Source organism: Phyllostomus discolor, chromosome 4, assembly GCF_004126475.2.
Source record: "Phyllostomus discolor isolate MPI-MPIP mPhyDis1 chromosome 4, mPhyDis1.pri.v3, whole genome shotgun sequence".
In the NCBI taxonomy this organism is placed as follows: domain Eukaryota; kingdom Metazoa; phylum Chordata; class Mammalia; order Chiroptera; family Phyllostomidae; genus Phyllostomus; species Phyllostomus discolor.
This window is the reverse complement of record NC_040906.2, coordinates 122,502,092-122,513,962: the sequence shown is the minus strand read 5'-3', so window position 1 is coordinate 122,513,962 and position 11,871 is coordinate 122,502,092.

Genomic DNA, 11,871 nt, shown 5'->3' with positions numbered 1-11,871 from the left:
ACCTGGCTTATCCCTCAGTAGATCCCGTAGGTGGCTCTTACATTCTTTTGTGTACATAGCTTTTTGTATCCATGCTATCTTATTAATCTCAAAACATCTTAATGAAGTGGGTAAATAGTCTTTTAAAAACAATAAAATAAGAGGAAGGACAGCTGTAAGTCTAGGAAAAGTAAAATGTTTAACAGAGAATAAATTGGAGAATAAGGATTAGAGTCCAAGTCTTTTATTTCCTACCTCATTCTCTTCCATTACATAACACAAGTTAGAATGTAGGCACTATGAGGGCAGGGACATTAGTTTTTGTTTTTGTTTTTGTTTTTTTTTTAATTTGTGAATGCATCCTCAGTGTCTAGAAGAATGCCTGGAGCATAGTAGGTCCTCAGTAAACATTTACTGATGAACTGAATGGTAACTTTTGAGCCTAGACTATAATTTGCCTCTTTATTAACAAGGACCATAGACATATAGCTGAGAAGTTTAGTGTATTTGACTGTGGGGAGCAAATAAAATTATAAGGCATATTTATAACAAAGCAAAATAGGCCCAAAATAAAGATATGTGAGACACCTATTTCTTTCACGTTCTTACTTAACTAATAAAACAAGCCTTCAGAAATAGGTTACTAAAATTGCTCTTTCTTGTGTTTGTGAAAAAAAGCCTATGCTTTTAAAATATTTAAATTTGAAGCGATTATTTATAAAAAAGAGAATTGGTCATTTATTCTGAGATGTGAAGAATCTTCTCTAAATTGTGACTTTATTACTATATAAATTTGAACATTCACATGACAGGTTTGCTTGAAGTATGGAAAACTGAAAATGGGGGACTAGATTTTTTACCCATCAACCTTCTACAAATATTATACCTATATTAGTCATTCTTCATTATTGATAGATGAAAATATTTATAAGAGTAAAAATTTATGCAGGTATTTTTTTAAAAAATAGAGATATCATATGCAGCTGAAATGCCCTGATTGGCACCATGAAATCTAACCTAAAGTTAAATGGAAATCCCCTCAAATTTTCCAACTTAGAATTATAAAGGCTTATTATACCAGAGGGTTTATGCATGAAGCATATAATTTTGTGGCTCACAAGTAAAGTGTACTAATGACACCTTCCCATTTGTTATTCACTCGTACAGGTTGGAGCAGCAGACACATGAGGAAAGATCTGAAGAATATCATTTCAATCTTTGGGAGGAACCACATCAAATAGTCAAGGCAAACAAGGAGTATAAACACTCTGTACAGGAAAGACATTATGGACTGGTAAATAAAGTAATCAGGGCTGAAGACATGCTGCAAGGAAACAAAAGACGTCCCTCCTGAAGCCACTGAAACTTCAGGGAGGGCCCTAGAGTTGCCTCTGTGAGACAGAAAAGGCAACTGGAAGACATCTCTGCTGTGGTCTCTGGGCCTCGCACCGCTTCTTCACAATGGCTCATGAGAATAAATTGATTTTCACTTGTTCTATGCATCTGGGACTTGTAGATGCTTATAATAACTAATTAGTTCAAATAGGGTGGGCTGGTCCAGATCTAGGTAAATTATGGGATTGCACCCATAATTTAAGTAAATCATGGGATAGTTAAGGTGTGACTGCTGGAGTTAGAAAACTGTCACCTTCATAGCCACTCTAGTCGTGTACAAAATGTCAGTTAGGTAGGAGAAAGGCTGCATCTAACCAACCTGGATATGGATAGGTGAGGGACAAGAAAGAAGAGCTAGGGAAACCATAGCATGTGGGAAGGAAAGGATGTTTTCTTCTCCCCTTCCAATGCCCCGTGGGAACTCCATTTTCTCCCAGCTGGCCACATTCTCATGGGTCTCCACCGCCTTCTCAGTCAGCCTACTCCCATCTTTCCTTTAGCATGGACTCTCTGGCATTGCTTGAGCTACCGGAGGTAGGTAGGTGTGCTTTTCTATGCATCTTTTTGTCCTCTGGTTTATTTTCTCAGCAGACTGGCCAGAGAGTAGTCCTCGAAACTGGCAGACCTTGCAAAGTCCTGAGATAACCTTATTCTGGATAATTAGTTCACCCAGAGCTGCCTAGTGCTTTCCATGGAGATTTTGCCAGTTTTATAAAGGAGTTATAATTTAATTCTCAATATGTTGCAATAAATTAAGAAATGTGGTTAAAACCAACAATCCTTAGCACACACTCGCACACATCCATACATGCTGCTCTGAAATTCATAGGCATCTTTTAAGCTACACAGACCCCATTTTTACCAAGAAGGGAAAAGGCTAAAAGGAGAGAGAGACACACAGAGAGACAGAGAAAGGGATACTGTGTGGTGTAGGGGAGCGGTGAGGAGTGGTAGGAGCAGAGAAGCAAGTCAGGGAATCTAATCTTCTCAGTCCAGGGGATGCAGCCTTCAGAGCTGTACTGTGCTGCCCCCATGTATGACCTCGGCTCTCTGCTCTAGGGTGGTGGCTTTCAAACTCTCAGGTGCTTTAATGCGGAGAGCACAGCTGACACAAATTCTCAGGCTCCACTCTTAAAATACTGATTCAGCAAATTGGGAGCAAGGCCTGGGAATTTTCCTTTTAAAAAAGACTTCAGAAATTTCAGATTCAGGTGGTTCTGTGAATTTTGTAGAGTGTGTATGTGTGTAACTTCCTTTTGAATAAATGCGATCATACTGGAAATTCAGGGTTATCATGACAAAGGAGAAAAGGACATTTGAATCAAGGAAGGAAAGGGGAAAGCTTTATCTGTCAGATGCCATGAGATCGAATACTCTAACAGGGAGGTGCACTGCAATTATTTTTCTGTTGTGCTTTTTCAGTTGACATATGTGATTTGATTAGATTTAAGATCTGACAAAAGAGGCAGTCTAGACTTCCTCACAAAACTTTCAGAGTTAGGGATATTCAGGAAATGATCTATATTGGGAAAAAACTGAGTGATAAAAATTACAAAGCATTCTGATAATGGTGAGTTCTGGCGTCCAGTTTTGGTGCATCTTGGACAACCCTGTTACGTTCTCTAGGTATTATTATTCTTCTAAAATGAAGGCTGTGGGAAAGATGGTCTTTGGTTCACTAGAAGTGCTGCATTCAGCAAGAAGACTCTGTAGTGGCCTTATGGAGTGAAGCACTGTTGTTAAAAACTGGATAAATGTCAGTTAGTCTATAAGCACCAAGACATCAAGGGACAAAATACTGGCAATGGTTTAATTCAGTACCTACTAGACATCAGGACTGGTGTTTCACACTTTATACATATTTCCCCAACCTTCCCCCAAATCCAGCAAGCTGTGTTTCTTTGCTATCACTTTACAAATGAGGAAAATATGATTCAGGGAAGAGAAGTGGCATAATGTTAGGGCTTAAGAGCAAGGATTTTAGTACCTGGAGTCCTGGGCTTGAATCCTGACTTCTTTACTTCCTAATTCTGTGACTTACATATATGGAAGTTACTCAACACTCTGTGCCTTAGTTTCCTCACTGGTAAATGAGGATTATGAGTGGTACCTCCCTTGTGGGGTTCTTGTACACGGTACATATCATGCAAGTATTTGCTCTAGCAGTTACTGCATGTTTTTGTTAGAGCAGAGATTCAAGCCCAAGTTTCTGTGAATCTGAAACCCATGTGAGTTCCTTGCCCAGTGATTGGAATAACATCGCTGAGCCAGTGTTCAAGCCCAAACGCAACCCCAGTGAGTCAAGAGGCATCATTCAGACATGAAAGCGATGTCAACAGTACCTGGCAAGGGAGGTTCCAACATGTTCCCCAACTAGGACCCATTACATTTTAAGCCATTATATTTCACATAAACCTTCTGCAAACTTCAAATTAAATCCACAATTCAAATAAAATTATGAGGTCAAATATAACACATGTATTCAAAGGAAATCCACACACACACTGTCACCCTCCATAAGCTTGTACTGTCGAAATAAAAATTTTAAAGGTGGATGAGTTAAGGTTCAGAGCAATGCAGTTGTGAACTGTGTGTTGTTATTAATGTTCTCATGGACTTCCCAGTTCCAGAGGCTCACAGTGAGTGGAGAAATACAATAAAGAACTGCAGTGCTGTTTTAAGGTCTTCTTTACCCACTTATTTATTCTTTATTTGACACCAATTTTTCTGTTTTAACCTCAATCTTTTCCCTCTACTGAGCAGCTTCAGTTCATCAATTATCTACACATTGGTTAAAATCAACTCCTTCAATATTCCCTACTTGTAAAATGCTTATGATTTTTAAAGGAACATACTAGTTTTATTTTGTAGGTTTGTTGCAGTTTTAAATTAGTTCTGTAAGTAATCTAATCTAACTGCAGTCTTGTATCTGAATAACATTCTATTACTTATCATCTATAAATCATTATCATAACTATCATCTACTATCTATTATCTATATTAGGAGGTATATTGGCTGGCAGGTGGTAAATAACTAGTGGTTTAATGAGTTACGGAGAGGGCAGCCATTTCTTCCGCCTGCTCTAGCAATCCAGTTGATGGGTGATAACTCTCTCCACCTGCCAGCAGAGGGCAGTAGAATACACTCTCTGGCTTACCAAGGCCTTAGGAGCATCCGCTGATATTTTGAAAAGAGGTACTGTGTTCAGATATATTTAAAGGAGGAGAAATGTGAGGGTTTTTAGTGAAAAAAAAAATAGAGGAAAATGGAGGTTACATTGATTCCTGGTATGAATCAGAATAAAAAATAATTTCTCATTGTAACCTTTTTCTTCAGCAAAATGGTAATTGGTATGTGTCTCAAAAGCATTCATCACTATATAAAACAGTACTTTTTAAGTATCTTTGCTACTTATCTTTTATATTTAAATAATATTTAATCCATATTTTATTTTCTTGTGAAATGGATTTATAGGGCCAGTAAATCTGCCCTTATATTTAATCATTTATTTAGGAAGATAAATCTGTGCCTTAAAGTACTAAATATTACTAAATCTTTAGTAATCAGATACTAAAGATTTAGTAATCAGTACTAAAATATTTAGTAATCAGATAAATCTGTGCTCTATAATTATTAGTTTAATTATTGGACAATCAACAAACATTTTAAAATAACTTTAAATCATTTTTAGGGCAGAGATCCTTTCCCAGAGCCCCGCCTCTACAGATAATTTCTTGCAAAACTTGCTTATTCGTGACATACCAATCAACGTGTTAGGATGTGCAGAAAGTTCTCCCAACCCTCGCCCTTTGATCTCTCTACCTGTTTGATCATGCTTTCAGAGCCTGTCACGCACAGGAACACACCTGTTACCCACATACATCCACACTACCCTGTCCCTCCTTCCACTGTGGTTGGTGATCACCGTCCGTGCCAAGTTTCAGTCAGGAAGATGGAAAGACACTGGAGTGAGAAAGTTTAAAGGTTCCCCCAGAGCACAAGTCCTCTAGGTTTCCCGTTGTCGGAGGCACCCAGCTGCTTCTTAACCATGATAAAGTGGGAACCAGAACTAGAGAAAACAATAGGTAGGAGAGAAAAATGGGCCACGACAGAAGGGATAGGAAGAGTCGGCTGAGCAAAGTCACAAACACGGTATTTTTAAATAGCTGTCCTGAATAAGATTTAAACTCTATATCATCTCAAATATTGTATTAATTCTTATTTATAGGGCTAAGGGACTGGATGCTATTACATCTGTGGTTCATTCCAACTCCCACTTCTTCAAATGTCACCTCTGACCTGAGTGTGTGTCTGAGTGGTGTGACATAACAATCTTTCCACAGCTGTTTCTGCTATCCCAGACACTGTAGGAATTAGAGAGATGAGGTCCCTTCTCTCTGGTGGACTTTATAGTCCAATAGAGCTAAAAAATAAGAGGGGAAATATAATAAAAATCTATGATGTCTCTCCATTTAGCCTTTGTTTATTCATTTGATTAGTACAATATTTATTGATGACCTACTCCGTGTCAGGTACCCCAGTCCCACAGAGACAGGAAATACATCACTAAACAAATGAGCAGGGTAATTTCCAACAGTGTTATAAAAAAAATAAACAGAGTTATACAGTGTGGAGTGAATGGGAAAAGAGTGTGCTCTGATCTCAGCCAACCTTGATTTAGATGGTAGTTTTGGTAGTTCTGAGGACACCGCAGAATGCTTACCAAAGAATGTGGTATGTAAACTTAAGACCCAAAGGACTCATAGGTGTGAGAGGTAAAGAGGAAGGCGGTGGGTGGAGACCATTTCAGTGCGTGCCAGATCTAGATAGTCTGACTTGTCCTCTCAGGTTGTTGAAACAGTTCAGACTCTTCCCAGGAGCTCTGAGTAAATGTGGCGGGTGGTGGGGCTGGAGAGAGGCAAATGGGGCAAAAATAAATAAATCAATCACATTAAAGGGTCCCTATGCCTTGTTAAGGTATTCGGACTTTGTCACAAAAGTGGTGGGAAAAATGAATATTCAAATATTCATTTAAGTGGAATTGCTTAAAGTTTTAAGAAATATTCTCTGGATATGCTTTGGTACAGGGTATGCCATTTTCTGCTCTGTCAACTTTTATTTGGGGATGGTGGGGGGTTTTGTTTGTTTGCTTATTTGTTCGTTTTTGACGAGGAGCCTGTATTAAACACACGTCGTCCAAAAAATACTTTTAATTTCATTTATTTGGTTATCAGTATTTAAGTGAACACTTTATACCAGGCAAGGTTTTGGGTGATGGGGATGTATCAGTAAACAAAACAGATTAAATTTCCCCACACATGGAGGTTCCTTTCAAGGCATAAATTAGAAGAGAATTCCTTAGTGGTTGGTTTCATCAAGAACTGTGAAGAGTCTCAGATTTTACCTTATGGTGAAAGCTAACAAGTTAGCCTGCAATGGTTTCACCAAGGTTGGTGGATGACACAAGGCTCCCAGGTCAGAGACAAAGAAATTTATTATTCAGGGCAATAGCAGTAGCTAGAGTGAAAGCATTTGCCAGTTCCTGTAGTTCCTGGTTTTCACAGGATGGTGTGAAGAGGACCAGATAAAATCTACATATACAGCAGGTTGTGTGAGAAGAGAGGAAACCTGAGCTTATGAAATGTAAGTCTTTTATAAAGGGCAATAAACAATAGGAGGACTAGTCCTTGCTCCAGAAGGAGATGTCCTCTCTGCCCTCCATTGATGGTTTATAATGTAAACATCCTTGAAGAGATAATCCAGACCCAAGTAGCTAGTTCAACAGACACATAGAAATACAAGAGACCCATGGAGAATTGTGTCCTGACAAGTTGGTCTTTGTTATACTCAAAGCATGGGCCACAAAATCATTATATGGCCAAAATGGGGCTGAAACTTTATTTGCTGCTTTTATTAGAAATAGCACTTCTGGGTATATCCCTAGTGGGTCTGCACAGGTGGGCTTTTGTACATAGCTGGCTTCAGTGTATTAGACCCGTGAGTTTGGTCCTGCCTACCGACATGTACTCCCAGTAGCTGGGGGTTTGAAGGTATGATGTACTCCCTTCTATGACTGCTTGATGTCCTTGTCTGTTTATGTTGAACTTATGTAAGCATAAGCATATGTTAAAAGGTAAGAACTAGGTATGAAAAAATAGAGTCAAAATAAATTTCTCCTCAAAAATTAATTTGCAAAATTGTCAATGTTGTAGCTCTTAAGAAATTGTCTCAAAAATTTTGGCCAAAATTGAGGATCCTTTTTGATGGCTATTTCTCAGTGCCTTTAAGGGGTTTTCAATCATTTAAATAATATTTTAATTATTACTTATTACTGTGAACCCTAGTAGTCTAGTTAATTTGAAATTTAATGTTTATCCAAATGCTTTCATAGAACATATATTTAGTTCCTTATGCAATAATTACTATGAATTTTAAAAATGAGAAATGCTATATTTGTCAGACATATAAAAACATCCAATTTTGGGGGTCACATGGTAAAAGAATTTTGAAAATACTCAAGGAGATAAGACTAATGGCTTACTCAGGTAGGCATAAGACTGTTTGGAAAAGAAATCAGAATTGAAAAATTCATTTTGTTAAACCATTGATCTGTTCAAAACAACATTCAATTTCCACACTGATTTTCTTTAAAATCCCTGTCTTCTCTTTTTTTTTGGAAAAAAATGACATGGTAAATATAGCACTTTTACCTCAAGGATTTAAATGGGAGTAGCTTTTTCCTTTTTTTCCTCTAAATGACAATGGGGGTTGGCATTTTATACTGAGGTCATCAGTGTTTATAGTTCTTGATATCACAGGAATACTCATAGTTCTAAAAACTAGCATGTCATGGGCCTGAGGGCCTCAGGCTTGTCTCAGAGTTTTTCTGCTTATTTTGTGCATCCCTTGTGGTGACGACCTCATTCGTGTGAAAACACTAAACTTCACCTGAGCTCTGTGTTCCTGGAAATGAGCATCAGTTAAGAAATCCTTCCACTCTTTTGTGACTGGCTTACTCCGAAGAATCTTTTTCCTATATGACTCAGATGCCTCCTTTCTGACTTTTGACAATGACAGATAGATACATACCTTCCGAAATCCCATTCCTTGTCTCATAAAGGGTGAATCAACTCACTTGTACCCACTGGCTAACCTGAACCAAATAGCTGACTTGATCAAGCTGTACTTAAGCTGCTCTTCTTCCTCCTTGCCCCTGACCTTGAACCCACTCTCATTAGGTCCCAGTGTACACACCCTCCTTAAAAGACCCTCTTAGAATGGCTGAGGCAAAGGAAAGCCATTCCTGAGCTGTCTTGTTACTCCACCCACTCTCCCACACCAGATTCTTTCTAGCTTTGTTTACCTCTCCATATGAAAGAAAAGTCCTCTTCTGCTTAACCTTTGGGACCTCACAGGTCTCACAGTTACATTCTTCCTAATGCAACAGGCCCCTTCCCTTCTTGCAAGGATCCCTTTGAATGGAGTTTACCCTTAATTAAACCCAGATTAGTTTTTATTTAACACATGTTAAGAGTATGTTAACATACTGTTCTTTTCACACTCTGCAAGAAAATCATGGATCTTGTCTATATGGAAAATTAAGTTCAGCTCACAGACAAGTTCAAAACACTTGACTCTGTGTGGTGATGGAGGTTAACCACACGTATTGTGGTGATCATTTCTCAGGACATACAGCTATCCAATCATGTCATATACCTGAAATTAATAGAATGTTAATATATCAAATATCTTGATTAGAAAAATAAAAACATGGCTACTGTTTTCACAAATATTTGAATACATATAAAATGTCAAGTTTACTTTCAAAAGAATCCACACTGAAGATCAAACATGACACAGCTGGTGCCTGAGAATCAGTGGGTTGTGAGATCCACTACCAACAGTCCTCCTTACAGGCAAATAGAAACCTGAGACACTGAAGGGGCAGCTCCATGATGATCTTTGCTTGGCTGTCATCCTTGAGAGCTTCAGCAACCCTTGATTCGAGGAGGAGGGTTATCTTGCTCACCTCTGTGGCTGAGGGTCAGGACGGGTGCTGGGGGCAGGAGAACTATTAGAGCCTCCTCTCAGGATCTTGCCAGTGCTGCTTGTCTACCTGCTCACCAGACTGCCACATGCCTGGTTCCTAAGAAGACTTTTTTAAATTTGCATTTCCCTTTTAGCTAGTGAAGTTGAGAATCTTCCTAATAAGATTTTAACACATTTATTTCCACGTTCCCTAAGTCACCCAACTCTTTCTCAGCTAGAAAGGAGGCTGAAGGAAAAAAAGGAGTGGAATGAGAGGTCTGAAGGTCAGATATTCAGAGCTGTTAGGGACTGAAAACTCCCATTATTTTAATCTGTTGCTGAATTAAAACCCTTTACTGGCTCCCTGTTGCATTTACAATGAAACATAGGATTTTCAGTGGGATCACATGACCTGAAACGTTTCTGCAGCCTCATCTCTACCTCCATCCCTGGCTCACCTTCCCCTGGCTCATTGTATGGCAAGATCTCTGTCACTGACCTCTGATAGTTCCTACAAACTCCAAACTTTCTCCTTCCTCAAGTCTCGGTATATGCTGTTCCTTCATCAGGAATGCTCTTCCCTTTCTCTTTGGATGGTTAAATGCTACTCATTTTTCAGTCATTCTCCATTTTATTAGAGAGCTTTGCCCTATCTTTCTTTCTCTAAATTAAATCTCTGTCATTTTGTCTTTATAACAGACTAATAATTTGTATATTTGTTAATCAATTTAAATAAAATTATACATAAATGAATATTTAATGTGAGCCAGGCATATGTGAAGTATTTTACATGGTTTATCTTCTTTAGTTCTCCCTATATGATTTTTTCTACTTTCCACAAGTTTTTAGAGAGGTTATAGAACTTTCCCAGGGCACACAGTAAGGAGGGTGGCTGAACTCAAATTCTACATGAACCAGTCTGACTCCGGCTGCCCCTTTGCTCCCAAATCTTTCCAAAACTGCCTCCAAAATGACTTGCTCTATGCTAGGCAATCTAGTAAGCAATTTCTATGCACTCACTCAACTAAGCCTCGTAACAATCCTGGAAGGTAATACTATTAGTAGAATCATCCTCATTTTACAGATATGAAAAGTAAGGCGTGGAGAGTAATTTGCCTAAGGTTATACCCAGTTTGAAAGTATATATTTGCATAACTAAGAGACTTCATTTGGAAAGTGACCACACCAAGGCCACCATCCAGGCAACTTGATCCCATTTCTGCTTTAAGTCAGCCTTGTACACAGCCCCCAGTGCTGCTCTCCCCTCTGGCTCCTCGGGTGTCTGTTTTGTTTAGTGCTCCAAATCCAGCACAATGCTAAGGTCAGAGGAGTAAATCAATGTATATTTGTCTTGTGAATGTAAAGATGGTGTTTTCAATCATGGGTGAAAATTTTGTTTGCTCAAATAAAAATATTTTTTATCACCAGAAACTATTGTCCAAAAAGTTACTATTACGTTTTTTTTCTTTTTCATATTAAGCTGTGAGACAGTTTTCCCCCTCTTATCACTCACTGGACCAATGCCTTAGGCAAATATAGGGAGCATTTTCAGCAGACATAGTCAGCTCACTCAGAGCAACCATTTGTTATGTCTTGTAAGTCTAAGGGTTGCTGGGCCTGTTCTGCTGGCCTGAGTTTAGCCCTGCGGTGCTTTATCAGTCTTGCTCGTGCATCTGGTACGAACAGGGTGACATGAGCAGAGGATCAGCAGCATGCTGGCTGGTAACTCATCTCTTTTCCATGAAGTCTCTTCTCCTCCAACAGGCTATCCTAGATTTGTCCTCCTAGCAGAGGAGAAAGAGGGAGAGAGAGAGAGAGAGAGAGAGAGGGAGAGAGGGAGAGAGAGAGAGAGGGAGAGAGGGAGAGAGAGAGAGAATATTTTTTCAAGCCTTTGCTTGCATCGAGTTTGTCGCTTTCCCATTAAGCCCAGAGTTGACGTGCAAGGGAACCACCAAAAGGTGTGGGTATAGGAAGGTGGGAAAATTAGGGCCGTCCATGCAATAAAAAAATACAACTTAAAACAGTATTTACCTAGAAGGACAATCATAAAGTTCACTGCAATCCAATATCTATCAGAAATTGAGCTGAGAGGGACACTCTTCTTAAATTCCTGATGGATAACAGTTTGTTACTCTAAATAGAACCCTGAATTGTTAGGCCGGTAGATGACTAACTGGACTAGTGTTCTGACCAAAAAGAGCCTTGTTTTCACAGTACTGTGTTTCGCTATAATGTCATTTATCCAAGCCGACAGTGTGTTCCTCCTTGATGGATCTGTGGACAGCGAAACAGAACCAGGTGTTAGACCCATGGAGTCAGGCTGGATCTCAGTTCGGCAACCTCAGTGCTTGAGTTATGGCTAAGGAATAGTTCTGAGTCTTGGCTCTGAATTCTTTTTTTATTTACTCTTTAAAATAGATTTTATTTACTTATTTGAGAGGGAAGGGAGGGAGAAAAAGATGAGAACC